The sequence below is a fragment of the Podarcis erhardii genome, assembly GCF_964252035.2.
Source record: "Podarcis erhardii genome assembly, chromosome: 13".
NCBI lineage: Eukaryota > Metazoa > Chordata > Lepidosauria > Squamata > Lacertidae > Podarcis > Podarcis erhardii.
This window is the reverse complement of record NC_138502.1, coordinates 17,993,551-18,006,378: the sequence shown is the minus strand read 5'-3', so window position 1 is coordinate 18,006,378 and position 12,828 is coordinate 17,993,551. Positions and strand designations below refer to the sequence as shown.

The 12,828-nt window shown below is 44.6% G+C and overlaps 1 protein-coding gene across 10 annotated transcripts in view; it reads right to left on the bottom strand.

Moving 5' to 3' along the window:
• The window catches only part of PPP6R1 (protein phosphatase 6 regulatory subunit 1), a gene marked incomplete at its 3' end in the record, with an annotated part of 55,938 nt that extends 44,703 nt beyond the window's left edge, over positions 1 to 11,235 (bottom strand). For 9 of the 10 annotated variants that reach the window (XM_081835891.1, XM_081835896.1, XM_081835895.1 and 6 more), the window contains exon 1: positions 11,079 to 11,235. Of the gene's footprint in view, positions 1 to 10,756; positions 10,862 to 11,078 lie in introns of those variants that run through there. The other variant, XM_081835893.1, reaches the window with a different exon arrangement.
• Between the last annotated feature and the right edge of the window lie 1,593 nt (positions 11,236 to 12,828).

Genomic DNA, 12,828 nt, shown 5'->3' with positions numbered 1-12,828 from the left:
AATTTACTTATTTACTAGAATCAAAACCAAGTTACACACACAATTAAAAAAAACCAAAAAACTTCTTTGCCAAGTTAGCTCACAGTGCTCCATTTGTATGCTTTATTCTGAACCTAATATTTTGTTTTTAAATGAAGAGCAGTAGTAAGTGGTATGAGGAGTGGCATGGGTGGGGGAATCTGACTGGAGGCCATGGGAGGGGACACAGCCACACAGGAATAAAGTATCTGCCAAACATCCCCTGCTTGTTGTCAAAATTCTTCCCTGCCCATTAGGACTGGAAACCTCTTTATTAAAATAAAAAGGCTGAAATTGCCAGGAATCACTACCAAAATCAGGTTATATGAACACCAGAAGACAAAGAGCCCTATTTTACTGATGGGAAACAAGAAGATTATGGCTTTCAGCAAGGAACTATTTGTTATACAGGTTTTAATTTAGCACACTCACACTACCCATATACACATCCACAGCTCAGTGATTCAAATTTCTTAATTTTTTTCTTCCGTCATACTCCAAACCATTTCTTGCATTTCTCATTTGTGCACCGGCACATACCCTATGATGTATACAAAAATGGCATTAATATTTCCAGGACACTTATTTACTTTCTCATTCTCAAACTTGCTCATTGCGCCAGAGTTCAGCCTAGATGATTTTCTGGCCCCACCCTCAGTTAGCGGGATCAGCCAAGGTCACTTGCACAACTCCACTAACGCTTGGCCAACTGGTCACAATTCCTTAATGAGCCCTTTGTAAACCTTTGTAAGTGGCAGGCTAAAAAGCCAGCTTGAATGGCCATAGAAGCAGAGTCATCAGGGTTCAGCTGAGGTGGAAGAGAGGCTTGTGTTGGGTCTCAAATTCACCAGAAACTCAAGCAAGCATCAGCCACAGTGTCACAAGCAGTTAACGATCATCGCTAAAGCATGCCAAGAATTAGGGCTTGCACAGAATGAATAGGGACAGTAGATAGGTGTGCTAGGAAATTGAAAAAGACAACACAGAATTGGGCAAAATGCAAGGCTTAGCCAGTGTCTAATGCCTAACAATGGATAGCAGGGCTAGAGAACAAGTGGGGAATACGTGGTTCTCCAGATCACTCACATCATCTCTGATCATTGGTCATGCTGCCTGGAGCTGATGGGGCAGGCGGGGTGTGTGTGGTGTTGTCCAACAACATCTGGTGGGCCAGAGATCCCACAGCCCTGGATTATAGCTTGGGCCTGGGATTTAAAAGACACAGGAGATGCTGACCAGAACTTCAGGGAAAATGGGAGGAAGGGCAAATACTAAAGAAAGTATTCAGCCTAAAGGAGCCAAAAGGGATAACCTGTGCATGCAGAGACTACGTACTCTCTACTAATGGATTGAGAGGGAAGTAAAAACTTATGAGAACCAAGAATATTTCAAATAGGCAGAACTCCGCTTGTTATGAAAGAGTAAGCTGGCCCAATCATGCCACACAATGTGGCAACTGAAAGAAGGCCTTTCTCAGTAGCAAATTATGGAACTCCCTTTCTCTAATCTTCCACTTCTGTTATTATGCCTTATCTTTATTTTGTTAGCCTTATTGAGGCATTTGCAAACAAGTCAGAATTTAAATACTCACAAAAAAGTAAGGTTGGGCAGGACTCCCTGTTAAAAGTATGCAGGGCAACATTTTTCAACACACATGACCCTTGTCACAGTATAGCAGAAGGTGGTCTCTTTTACAAGCCTCCAGTTTCACTATTGGCAAAGAGTTTAAGGCCATGTGCTTCCTCTGCTAGGATCAAGAGCTCTTGCTCTCTGCTAGCACAGTCACCTCTCATACACCTCAGATCATTTCCACAGTCATCATCCTTCACTAGCCGAGAAATTACCCTCAATCCCTGGTTGAACCCCACCCGCCCATTCTTACATTACCCTTCCTAAACCCACTCTATTACCTAGTCTTGATTTATGAACTTCAGTATGAACAAACGCCTGTCAGCTCCAGAGAACCTACACTTTTGAGTGTGATAGGTATAACCCCCCCCCCAGCAGGAACTCTTGCCCCCCCCCCCAGCAGCTATAGTTAAGACTTTCCTAGAGGGGAGGACACCCAGAGCCAATGGGAAACTTGTTGAGAGAGGGGATGAGTGTGTTTTTGAAAGACTGCATTGAACACCCATGCAGGAGACCCAAGACAGATATGCCCAGCTTTATCATGTTACTACCGTCTCAAATACCTTAGCTCCTAAACAAATCGACTCCTGAAAGTGAGTGTTTCAGTTTTTGAACGATTTTTGGAAGCCGAACATCCAGCGCAGCTTCTGATTGGCTGCAGAAGTTTCCTGCAGCCAATCGGAAGCCATGCTTTGGTTTCTGTATGTTTTGGAAGTCGAACGGACTTCCGGAACGGATTCTGTTTGACTTCCAAGGTACGACTGTATAGCCATTGTCAGTCAGGAACTCTGAAATGCTGCAGTGCTTTTTTTACAGTGTCCTCCCCAGCGCACCCTATCCGTTTCAGTCCAGCTATGCCATTAACTCTTACTCAAACTCCATGCACGCACAAGCATGTTGAAATATGTACACAGCACTAGGCCCAAGACCACAAACTGCCTTAAAAAACCCGATAAAAACTCAACACGCTTGCCAAATTCTATAATCAGAAAACCTGAATTCCACATTCTAAATTTATGACTAGGTGAGTAGGGGAGAGATCCAGGTTAGATTTTCTGATTCAGATTGTCGAGTACTGGGTTTGGCAATAACTGGAGTGTCTCACAGCAACAGTGAAAAGAGAAGTGCAATTTCTGTATGTGGGGCAGGGGGAAGAAAGCAATTAAGGTTACAGAGACATGCCCTACCTCCTGGACAAAAGGAAGCAAACCCAAATTATTTATTTCTGTTTTCCAAGTCTTTTGGTAGACCTACCTCTTACATTTTTAGGCTTTTCTTCATTTGCGGTGATGGCACATATATATAAAATAATAAGTGAAAAAAACAGGAATGAGTAAGAACAAATGCTTCCTTGAGATTCCGACATTGCAGGGGTTTGGACTGGATTACCTTTTGGCTCCCTTCCAACTCTACATTTCTATGATTCTATGTTGGTATCCCTTCTGAGAACCAGTAAGCTATAAAGGAATGTTGGCATGGGCTGGTGAGCACAAGATGGCATGATGGGTTGGGAAGGACAAGTTGGATTTGGAGCTCCATGTGAGATGGAAACAAGAGTAGGGCCATTTTTTAATAAAGAGCCTAACTAAAAATATATCTTGAGGACATAAGAGAAGCTATGCTGTATCAGACCCAGTATCCATCCAGGTCCAGGACAACAGTAGCAAACCAGATCCTTTCAAGAAATCCAAAAGCAGAACATGTAGGCACCAAATTATCCCTGTCTACATGCTTACTGACACTCAAAGAACTCCAGAAAATTGACACAGCAGAACTTTCCTTTGCAGAAATCCCTCAGCATGTCTTGTTCTTTTACATGTTTAATAATTCCAGCTTTAATAATGATTTCTACCAATTTATCCAGGCCAGAAACTAAACAGAAACCTGCAATTTCCTGCTCCCCAATGCATCCTTTAAAAAAAATATTTTAAAAAAAGGTGTTAAGAGTCCAAAGTGATATAAGGGAGCTATTAAGGCAAAATCCACAAAAAGAAGGGGCTTCTGAAATGATAAGGCCCACACCAAGAAATGGTGTTGCACTGAAACCATTTAATCACAAGGTCTAAAAATCTGCTAGCCAACTGAAGCTAGTCAAAACTGAAGCCAAGGTTCTTTTGATTCCATAAGAAACTGGCTCACTGAACCCAGGTCAGGATACCCTACTTAGGGAAACACTAGGTTCAGCTAACTACTGCCATACGGTAAAACTCGATTTGGAAGAGCTACTTTCACCACAGTATATACAATACAAAGACACAGAACCTGTTCTGGCCTCAGGGCGTCTTTCCCATAGAGCAGTGGTTCTCTGCAGGTCCCCAGATGTTGTTGGACTACAACTCCCATCATCCCTGAGCTTTGGCCTTGCTAGCTAAGGGTGATGGGAGTTGTAGTTCAACAGCATCTGGGGACCCGCAAGTTGAGAAAGGCTGCCATAGAGGCTAGTGGTGTGGGGCACCAGGGCGCCAAGTTCTGGAGGGCACCAGGGAAGAGACGGAGGCTGGACGCAGCGCCTCCCTGCATCAGCTCGCTGCCCTCGCCCACCTCTGCCATGGCGCGATGAAGCAGCGCCGTGCCTGGAGCCTCCGTCTACCGTGGCCACCGCGGCACAAAACAGCCAGCTGAGCTGGGAGGTGCCGTGTCTCCAGCCTCTGCCCACCTCCTCCAGCCCTGCCAGCAGCGCCGTCCTCCCTATAAAACTCTGGGAAATTGGGGGGGGGGTGCCGGAGGGAGCTTTGCACCATGGGGCCGGATATGCTTAAGACAGCGCTGTCTGGTCTCTGCCCCACTTTTCCACCTACAGAGCTGTCCACAGTACCAAGCAGATGCAGAGGATAGCCGATGTGGTAGCCTCCAGATGCTGATGTCTCCAAACCCCATCACCTCTTATCACTGTCCATACTGACTGGGGCTGATGAAACATTCAAAGAGCACCACACTGGCTACTCCTGTGCTAGAGCAGCAGCTTTCAAACTTCCTATCTTTGAGAAACCTTTCCACATCAGCTAGCCTTCCAAGAAATTCTTGTGCATTTTCCACAAAATCATCGGCCTGGTGCGGAGCACTCTAGGATCTGTTCTAAGACACCTACTTGATGGGAGTCACCTCTGAATTAACCAAGAATACGCAACACATACTATGCAATGCATGCTGTCAGGAACGACCAATGGTGCTGAGAAAGCTAACTACAGAAATTTATTGACCATTACTTGCCCCCTAACTAGCAATAAAGAAACCTGAAAACTACAGCTCAGGAGGAAGCAAGATAGCCTTTGAAACATGGTTAAAGTGACTAGCCCACAAATTTATACTGCATACTCATGCCTATGTTAACCTTTTGTGGATGTGGGTGGCCTCAAAATATGAGAACTGGTTCTACACCAATTTTTAAAATATTCCCCTGCCTGGTTGCATGGAGGCAGTTCTTAAGCTTCCCCCGGGTTGCTGTAATTATTTGCAATTGGAGTATTTACTCTCCAGTTATTGTGAACCTCAGATATTACATTTTAGCTCAGTATATTTCTGGTAAAATGCAAGTATTGACATCTGTTCAATTACAGGCTGTACATATACATGCACAAACACTCATTCTCAACACATCAAGGCCTTCTGATATTTAAAAATTATGTAGATTCTTTCATTGCCCATTTTGGATTCACCCTCCAAGTTCTTTCCAAATTCCCAGTTCTTATGCAACCTGAAGAGAGGTTTCTCATTTAATAGGATCATCTCTTAAGTATTTGTTTGCTTTGTTTTTTATGGCATTATGCATTACTCTATTCATTTCTATTTAGTTTTTTCATGTGTTGTACATCAGCTGGAGACACTGGAGTAGCAAGCAACTGACCAGTCTAATAAATATCATGATTTTTATATTTGTAGTACAGTACAGTAGTAGTATCGGCAACAGTGATAGTAGTAATACTGTTGACCATTTTACCTTGGGCAACTAGATGAAACACAAAACAGAATGGCCCACCTCTCAATCCCTGCCTTCCCTTCCTTCCTGCTACAATCCTATCCTTTACAGCAGGGCTGGGGAACCTGTGGCAATCCAGATGTTGTTGGACTACAACTCCTATTGTTCTTGACCATTGGGCCATGTTGGCTGGGGCTGGTGGGTATTTGACTGTTTTCAGCAATGTCTGGAGGGCTACAGGCATAACAACCCATGCTTTATAGCCAGATCTGTACTGCATTCCCACCACCAATGAAACGAAGTGTAGTGCTACTGCTGCCAGAAGTCAGACAGAGAAGCAAGAATTCTAGCTGCCACAGCACAGTGGTTCTTTGGCAGGGAAGAGCTAATTGCATCATCTGTGGTGGCCCCTAAGTTGTAGAACTCCTTTCCAACATAGGTGGCACCTTCATTACAGAGTTTCCAGTGACGGCTGAAGATACACCTCTACACCCTGGCTTGACACTTGAGGTGTATAGTTTCAGGACTCACCTTATTTTTGTGGTTGTTAAATTGTTCTTAATTTTATAAATGTTGTAATCCACTCTGGGACCTTAGGGTGAAGGGCGGGTCACCATCGTACAAGTGAACTACACTGTTGTTTCATCGTGGGAAGATACCAAAATTAAGCAGGGCAAACCCTGCTTTTCCACCAAGCAAAACAACTGTGGCTTCTCATTGAGTGCTCCTATATGACACACATTTGGCACAGTTATCCATCACTTTTTAAGGTGACCACAAAAAAAATGTCAAAGAGGACAGCAGTGCCCCCTGGGTGATCCAAAATATTTAGTGAAGGTATGTTCCTGAAAGACCCAAGGTCCCTTATTTGTGTAGACAGGGTATATATCTCAGGAGAACCACCCTAGGATAACATCCATGGTATATTGATTGTATAAACAAGACCCAGGTCAACCCACTCCCACTATCCTAAAGAGATCCACAGAACTTTTCTCGCAATGATCGGGCGGGGGGGGGGTTGTATATTGAATGGGCACCTCCTTACACCACAGCTCCATCAAAGCTTAGCAAAGGTGGCATTTGTCAAAACAACAGCTAATTTACTGTGGCACAATCTCTCATATCTGGCCTGTGCGCAACAAGCCCTTGTCCCTACTGCTGACTGAGCATAGAAGTATACATTACTCCTGCCCCAGATCAGTTCTGCTGTGGGAAATAAATAAGGATTTCAAATCCCAGGCTCTCTGTCAAAAGGTACTAAAAGAAACGCTTTGTTCGAATTTGAAGTCTCTTATTTCAATTACTTCCTTATGTGCTGATTGTAGCAGCAGGATTAGCTTTATGTCTCTTCTGCCAAAGCTGTCAAGGCAAGCTGCAGCTGTACATCTCCTACATTTAACCATGCCTAGCTGTGGATTTTGATCTCTTGCGGTAGGCTTAAAAAACAACCACCAGCAGCTCTGAGATATTGAACTCCCCCAGGTAAAGAAAGAAAAAGGTTGACGTGTTCCCAAGTTTAACGAAGGCACAGAGACAGATGGGTGGAATCCCCTTTTGCCTTTAATAGCAGACAGATCAATGGAAAGGGGACACTGCTGTCATAGACCTTCTGCATATTTTGATCTCACGAATGGACAGCAGCCAAATAAAAACAGAGAAATAATACAAAACACAAATACATACACACCTGACCAATCCTCCCAGACTCTGCCCTAAAGTAGGGAAATGGCCAGAGGATGAGAGCAGAGTACAAGGGGAAAGCAAAATATTATTCACCCAACACTTCTTAGTGTACCTTTTAGTTGAAGTCAGATCCAAACACTATACAAGCTATAAAGGTTCCCCTTGCCTCACAACACCCGCCACCAGACTCCTTGGACGCACTTCCCAATTAAGTGCTCCTGTTCTGTGCATTAGAAATGCAAACTTTCAGTTCAGGAGTATCCCAAAATAGGTGCAATCGTTAAGTCAGTTAAACATATGTATTTTAACAAAAAGGGAAATCCAACATAATGACAATGTGCAAATTCATGTCAAAGGATATACAGTACTGTACTCTATATCCGATGGGTAGCATCCAGGCTAATTTAACCATACTTCAGTTCCATTTATTTATTTTTGTGGAACTTAAATTATTACTGACTTGCCCACTGATTTCAAGGACAGCTAAGTTCAACTAATTTATGCTGAAATCCTACATGCAGGTGAACACCACTGAACACAATTAGATTCACTTCTGAGTAAACATGTACAGGGTTGTACTGTAAGACTAGATTCAACAATGCATGCACATCACATAACACAGTAGGCAAAAGTCACATGTCTCCCCAATATCTGGAGTTGATTCTACGCATGCTTAACCTGCTTACTATTTCAGCTCTATATTGCCACTAGATTAAACTAGCATCTCTACTTTTCGGATTATGCGCTGCTGCAATGACTTACTACAATAGCAATTATTATTATTATAATAACTATTATAACTACATTTATATGCCATCTCCCCCCAAGCTCGTAGTGGCATACATCTTCCCAGTTTATCCTCATAAGAACCCTGTGAGATAGGTTAGACCAGGCATAGGCAAACTAAGCCCTCCAGAGGTTTTGGAACTACAACTCCCATCATCCCTAGCTAACAGGACCAGTGGTCAGAGATGATGCAAACTGTAGTTCCAAAACATCTGGAGGGCCAAGTTTGCCTATGCATGGGTTAGGCTGAGAGACAGTGACTCGCCACCCAGTGAGCTTCATGGCTGAGTGCTCTCCCAGGTCTTTGTCCAACACTTTAACCACTACACCACATTGGTTCTCAGTAACAGAGTTTCTGACAGCTGGTGCATTTGCTTGACTAAGAAACTGATGGGGCTACCACTGGTGGGGTTATGGCAAAAACACCATTTGATCAGAACCCTTTTCTCCACCACCACTCAAAAGTCAAGGTAAGATAAGCACATAAAAATGTCATCACATTTCCTTGCTATTTAATCCTGTTATGCCACAGTAGCAGTGGAAATGGCTGTAGGTTCTGAAGCATTCTGCCCCAGTCCTTACTTGCCTGAGCTGCATCTCCAACAATTCAAACCAATATTCACTATTCACAAACTATGAGGCCTTTTCTACAGTTACCCAAGTAGAACTCCTCCTCTCTCCACAATTCTAACTTCACATCATTTCCCAGTGAGCAAGCACCCCATTCCAGAACCAAGCTATCTTTCATTTACTTTAAGATATGGGCAAATGCACACACATGATGCTGCAATGACTGTAATTCACTTAGCAGTCTTTCCTTGGTCAATACACCAGCAGTCTTGCAAGCTCACTTTCATGAATCAGCACTTTATAGTTTCATTTATTTTATTGACAGAATGAACAGAGACCAAGAGAACATCAGGTCCACAGAAACTGTGACAAGGACCATGAATTAAAAGACAAAAATAAGACAGAAGAGAAAGTGGAGCCCATTCCAGTTTCCTGTTTTGAAAGGTCCCAAGAAGTGGACACCTGCCCACATTTAAAGTAACCAAAAATATATGGATTCTCCTCCAAATAAATAGGGAACCTTTCTAAACAGGATTCACATATCAAGAAGGCTCAATAAGGAAAACATCCATGTGAAAGGAAAGCCAGAATCAAATTTCCTGATCCCCCAAATGCCACTCAGCCAGTATTTTAACATAAAATAAAGTTCATCTGCTTTTTCAACTTGTTAACATGCCCCACATTTCCAGGTGAAGCCATCTAAAGGTTAATGCAGTAAATTAAACCAACAATGCATTTTCTCCACAGACCTGAAAAACACGAGGCAACTCCCACCTAAGGTAGCAAACATATTCAAAGACAGCCAGTTCCTATCCTGCACAAAATGAAAGTTACTGTGAAGGGAGTCATAGAATCCCAAGACCATCAGAGAGGTCAGCTCCTGCCTTCAAGAGAGATGTGGAACCATTATTCCTCTGACTCACCAAATACAGCACCAGATTACAAACCACAGAAAGAGAGCAAAAATGACAAGCCATGTTTTTACAGCTTACCAGGAAAATAAAAGCTTGTGGAAAGAAGGGAATACAGTGTGGGGAAACAATCAGGAGCCCTCAGTGAACAGTACGAAACAGTCACAGAATTGTGGATGGAAAGAGGTTGAGAGATCAAGCTTTTCCAGGACATCTCTGTAAAAGGGAACCTAGGGTCATAGCCCTTAGGGTCATTCAATGTCAGCAGGGAGGCGTTAGTGGTCCATGTGTACTCAGTTATCAGAACTAAGTTTATCCATTAACACACTTTAACCACCCTTCTGTACACAGCAGGAAGGTTACAGAGTGTTATATAACAAGGGTGAAGCTTCAGTTTGCAATTTAAGAACATGTAGCATTTCTAATTCATGTCAGCAATCGTGAGAAGTACAGAGTAGCAATTATTTTGTATAGCATTAGAAGAAATAAACAGACATGGTACCTGTGGGCATTTCAGCATTAAATAAAAGACATGGTTTACTGCTAGTGGGGTGACGAGGGAGAAGTGGATAGAAAAAATCTGGAAGGAGTTAGGTATTGTGAGAAAAGCACACCTGGGGTGAGGACTGAATACCTAGGGCCCTGAATTCTTTCCCTCCAAGTTAATCAAACCCTGAATAGCAAGAAAGAATAGCAAGTCAAAATAAAGAAAACTGTGTGTGCATATGTGCACCATCACTAACACGCCTTAGAAAAATCACTAACCCAGCCACATACAATTCTCTGTCCTCAAGAAAGGCAAGAAAAACCAGGGCCTGCACCTTTCAAAAAGGAGATAAAACACCTGTTTATCAGTCTGACCAGCTAGCAAACATGACTCAAGTTTTTACAAAAGAAAAGCACTTCCACTTCAGTTTTCTGGGTTCCCAGTTCCCATCAAACGGGTTTTGAAAGGTTGGCTTCCCTGAACTTTTGCAGGTTGCAACAAAACGTGTTTGTTATGTTTTTTGGGGGGCAGCTGAGAGGGAGCCCTTTCTCCTCTTGAATAGCAACTATAGCAGAGAAACGGTCTCGCTGCTGCTGTTTCCAAAGACAGTAAATAGACTTTTATGAGGATGGAAGTGTAGAGAAGAAGAGGCTACCGGGGGGGAGACACAGATGAAGCCGCCGAGTCGGAGGAAGGGAGGCGGGGTGGGAAGGAAGGAAGGAGGGAGGGAAGGAAGGAAGGAAGGAGGCTCGTTACCTGACACGGAGAAAGAGGTGGGCCTCGGGAGGAATTACGAGGGGCAGAGGAAAGGATTAAAAAATCAACTATGGGCGTGCGAGGGGGAACACGGAGTGGGTGTGAAGTATAACAGGGGGAGGGTCTCCCTTAGGGAGCTCTAAAATGGCGGCAGCTTCCTTCCCACACCGCTCCCTTCTCCCTCACACACAGACAGTACAGGCACATATATATTTATGTATATGCATATACATACCTATATATATAGCACACTCCCGCCCCCGCCTTCTCTCTCCGCCCCCCCCCGTTTTCCTCCCCCGCCCCCTCCGCCAACCGCTCTCACCGGGCTCGAGCCCCCTCCTTCCTGCTCCTTTTTCGCCCGCGGGAGAGGAGCCTCTTTCGCTCGCTTCAGCCGCTCTTCACTTTCTTTCTTTTCTTTTCTTTTTTTTCTTTCTGTTTTTTCTTTTTTTTTTTTGCCTTCACCGCCGCAATCCCACAATCCCCCGCGCGCGCCTCCAGCGGCCGACCTGCTGTTTCCTCCTCCTTCCGCTTAGCCCCTCCCCTCTCCTCAACTCGGCGTTCTCTTGCCGATCCTCCCCCTCCTCCTCCTCCGCGAGCTCTGTAGCCCCGCCTCTGTCCTCCAACTTAAGCTCCTCCTCCTCCTTCCTGCTCCCCCGCCCCCTCCCGTTTGTCAATGGAGGGAAGAGGGAGGCGCACCTGCGCATGCGTTACGCTCCCTCGCCTCCTTCTGAGCATCATTTACTTAAGAGAGTAGTCCTGCTCCTTTCGATACTTCTGATCCCCAAGTGAAATTGCCACCTAACTCTTGCTGGCCTCTGTTTTACTTCCTGCCCCCCTGTGTATCCGCGCCCCCCCGTTCATTTTGTTTCTTCTCAACGATTTTGTACTGAAAGTTTCGTTGAAACGTTTTGTAGGCGCACCTTCAGATTCTTGCAGACAAATCAGCTGGTTTGTGGCACCTTGAAGACCCTCACATTTATTATGGCAGACACTTCTCTGGATTATCACCTCCTGTCCGGAAACCAATGCCCCACTGTGGAAGCACGTGTGGATCCAGAATTGCCCTCCACAGTCACTTACGGACTCATTGTTAAAACCGTGTTTATGGAAGACAATCTTACTCGGCTACAAGTGATCGCCAAAGAAGCAACAGCCAGGAATTTTGTTAGAGGGCGGCAGGACTTTTGTTAGGGGAGGCGGCGGCAGAACCGCTGTGACTGGTCAGTTAGTTTAGTATTTCTATTGTTTTATGCTGCAAAGTATTATCCTAAATTGCATGGGGGTCTTTTGCGGGCTGGGTGTTGTGAACTGTCGAGGTTAGAGTGTCATTCTTCAGGATTTGCTATTGTTGAGACATTTGGGCGATTTCAGCTGGGAACATAAGCAAACATTGGAGCTCTGCTGGATCAGACCAAAGGGAAGCCTTTTACAAAAAGGACCAGAGCACAACAGCAATTCCCCCCCCCCTTCCCATTGCCAGCAGCTGGCTTTCAGTAGCATCCTGTCTCTGAGAGCAGAGGTAGGATGTGGCCACTGGAGCTAGTAGCCACTGCAAGCCTTAGCATCCGTCAATTTGTCTAATCATTTAAAGCCTTTCGAATTGGTGGCCATAACTACATCCTGTGGGAAGTGAATTCCATCATTCTAATTATGTGCTGTGTGAACAAGTACTGGCTCAATAAGAGTGAGCTTGTTGCTGCTGATAAAGGGATGGGGAATCTGTGGCCTCCCAGAAGCTATGGACTCCCAGCTCCCACCTGCTCCAGTCAGCAAGGCCAATGGTCAGGGATGATGGGAGATGGCGACGATGGCAATTTATCACCCACACTTCACCCCAAAGTCCCAGGGTGGGAGTTGTGGTCCAATAACACATTGAGGGCCACAGGTTGCCCATTCCTGTCCTAAGTGGTTTGAGACCAGGATATCTGATGGCATGCCATACAAGATGTACATCAACAGGCTGTGTTCATTATCCACTTCTTCACTGTGTCCTGTTGTCTTTGGAAGTGAAACACAGGGCACGGCATCCTCAGTGGAAGCACTCAACTAGAAAGGCCCAGTTGGCTCCCTCA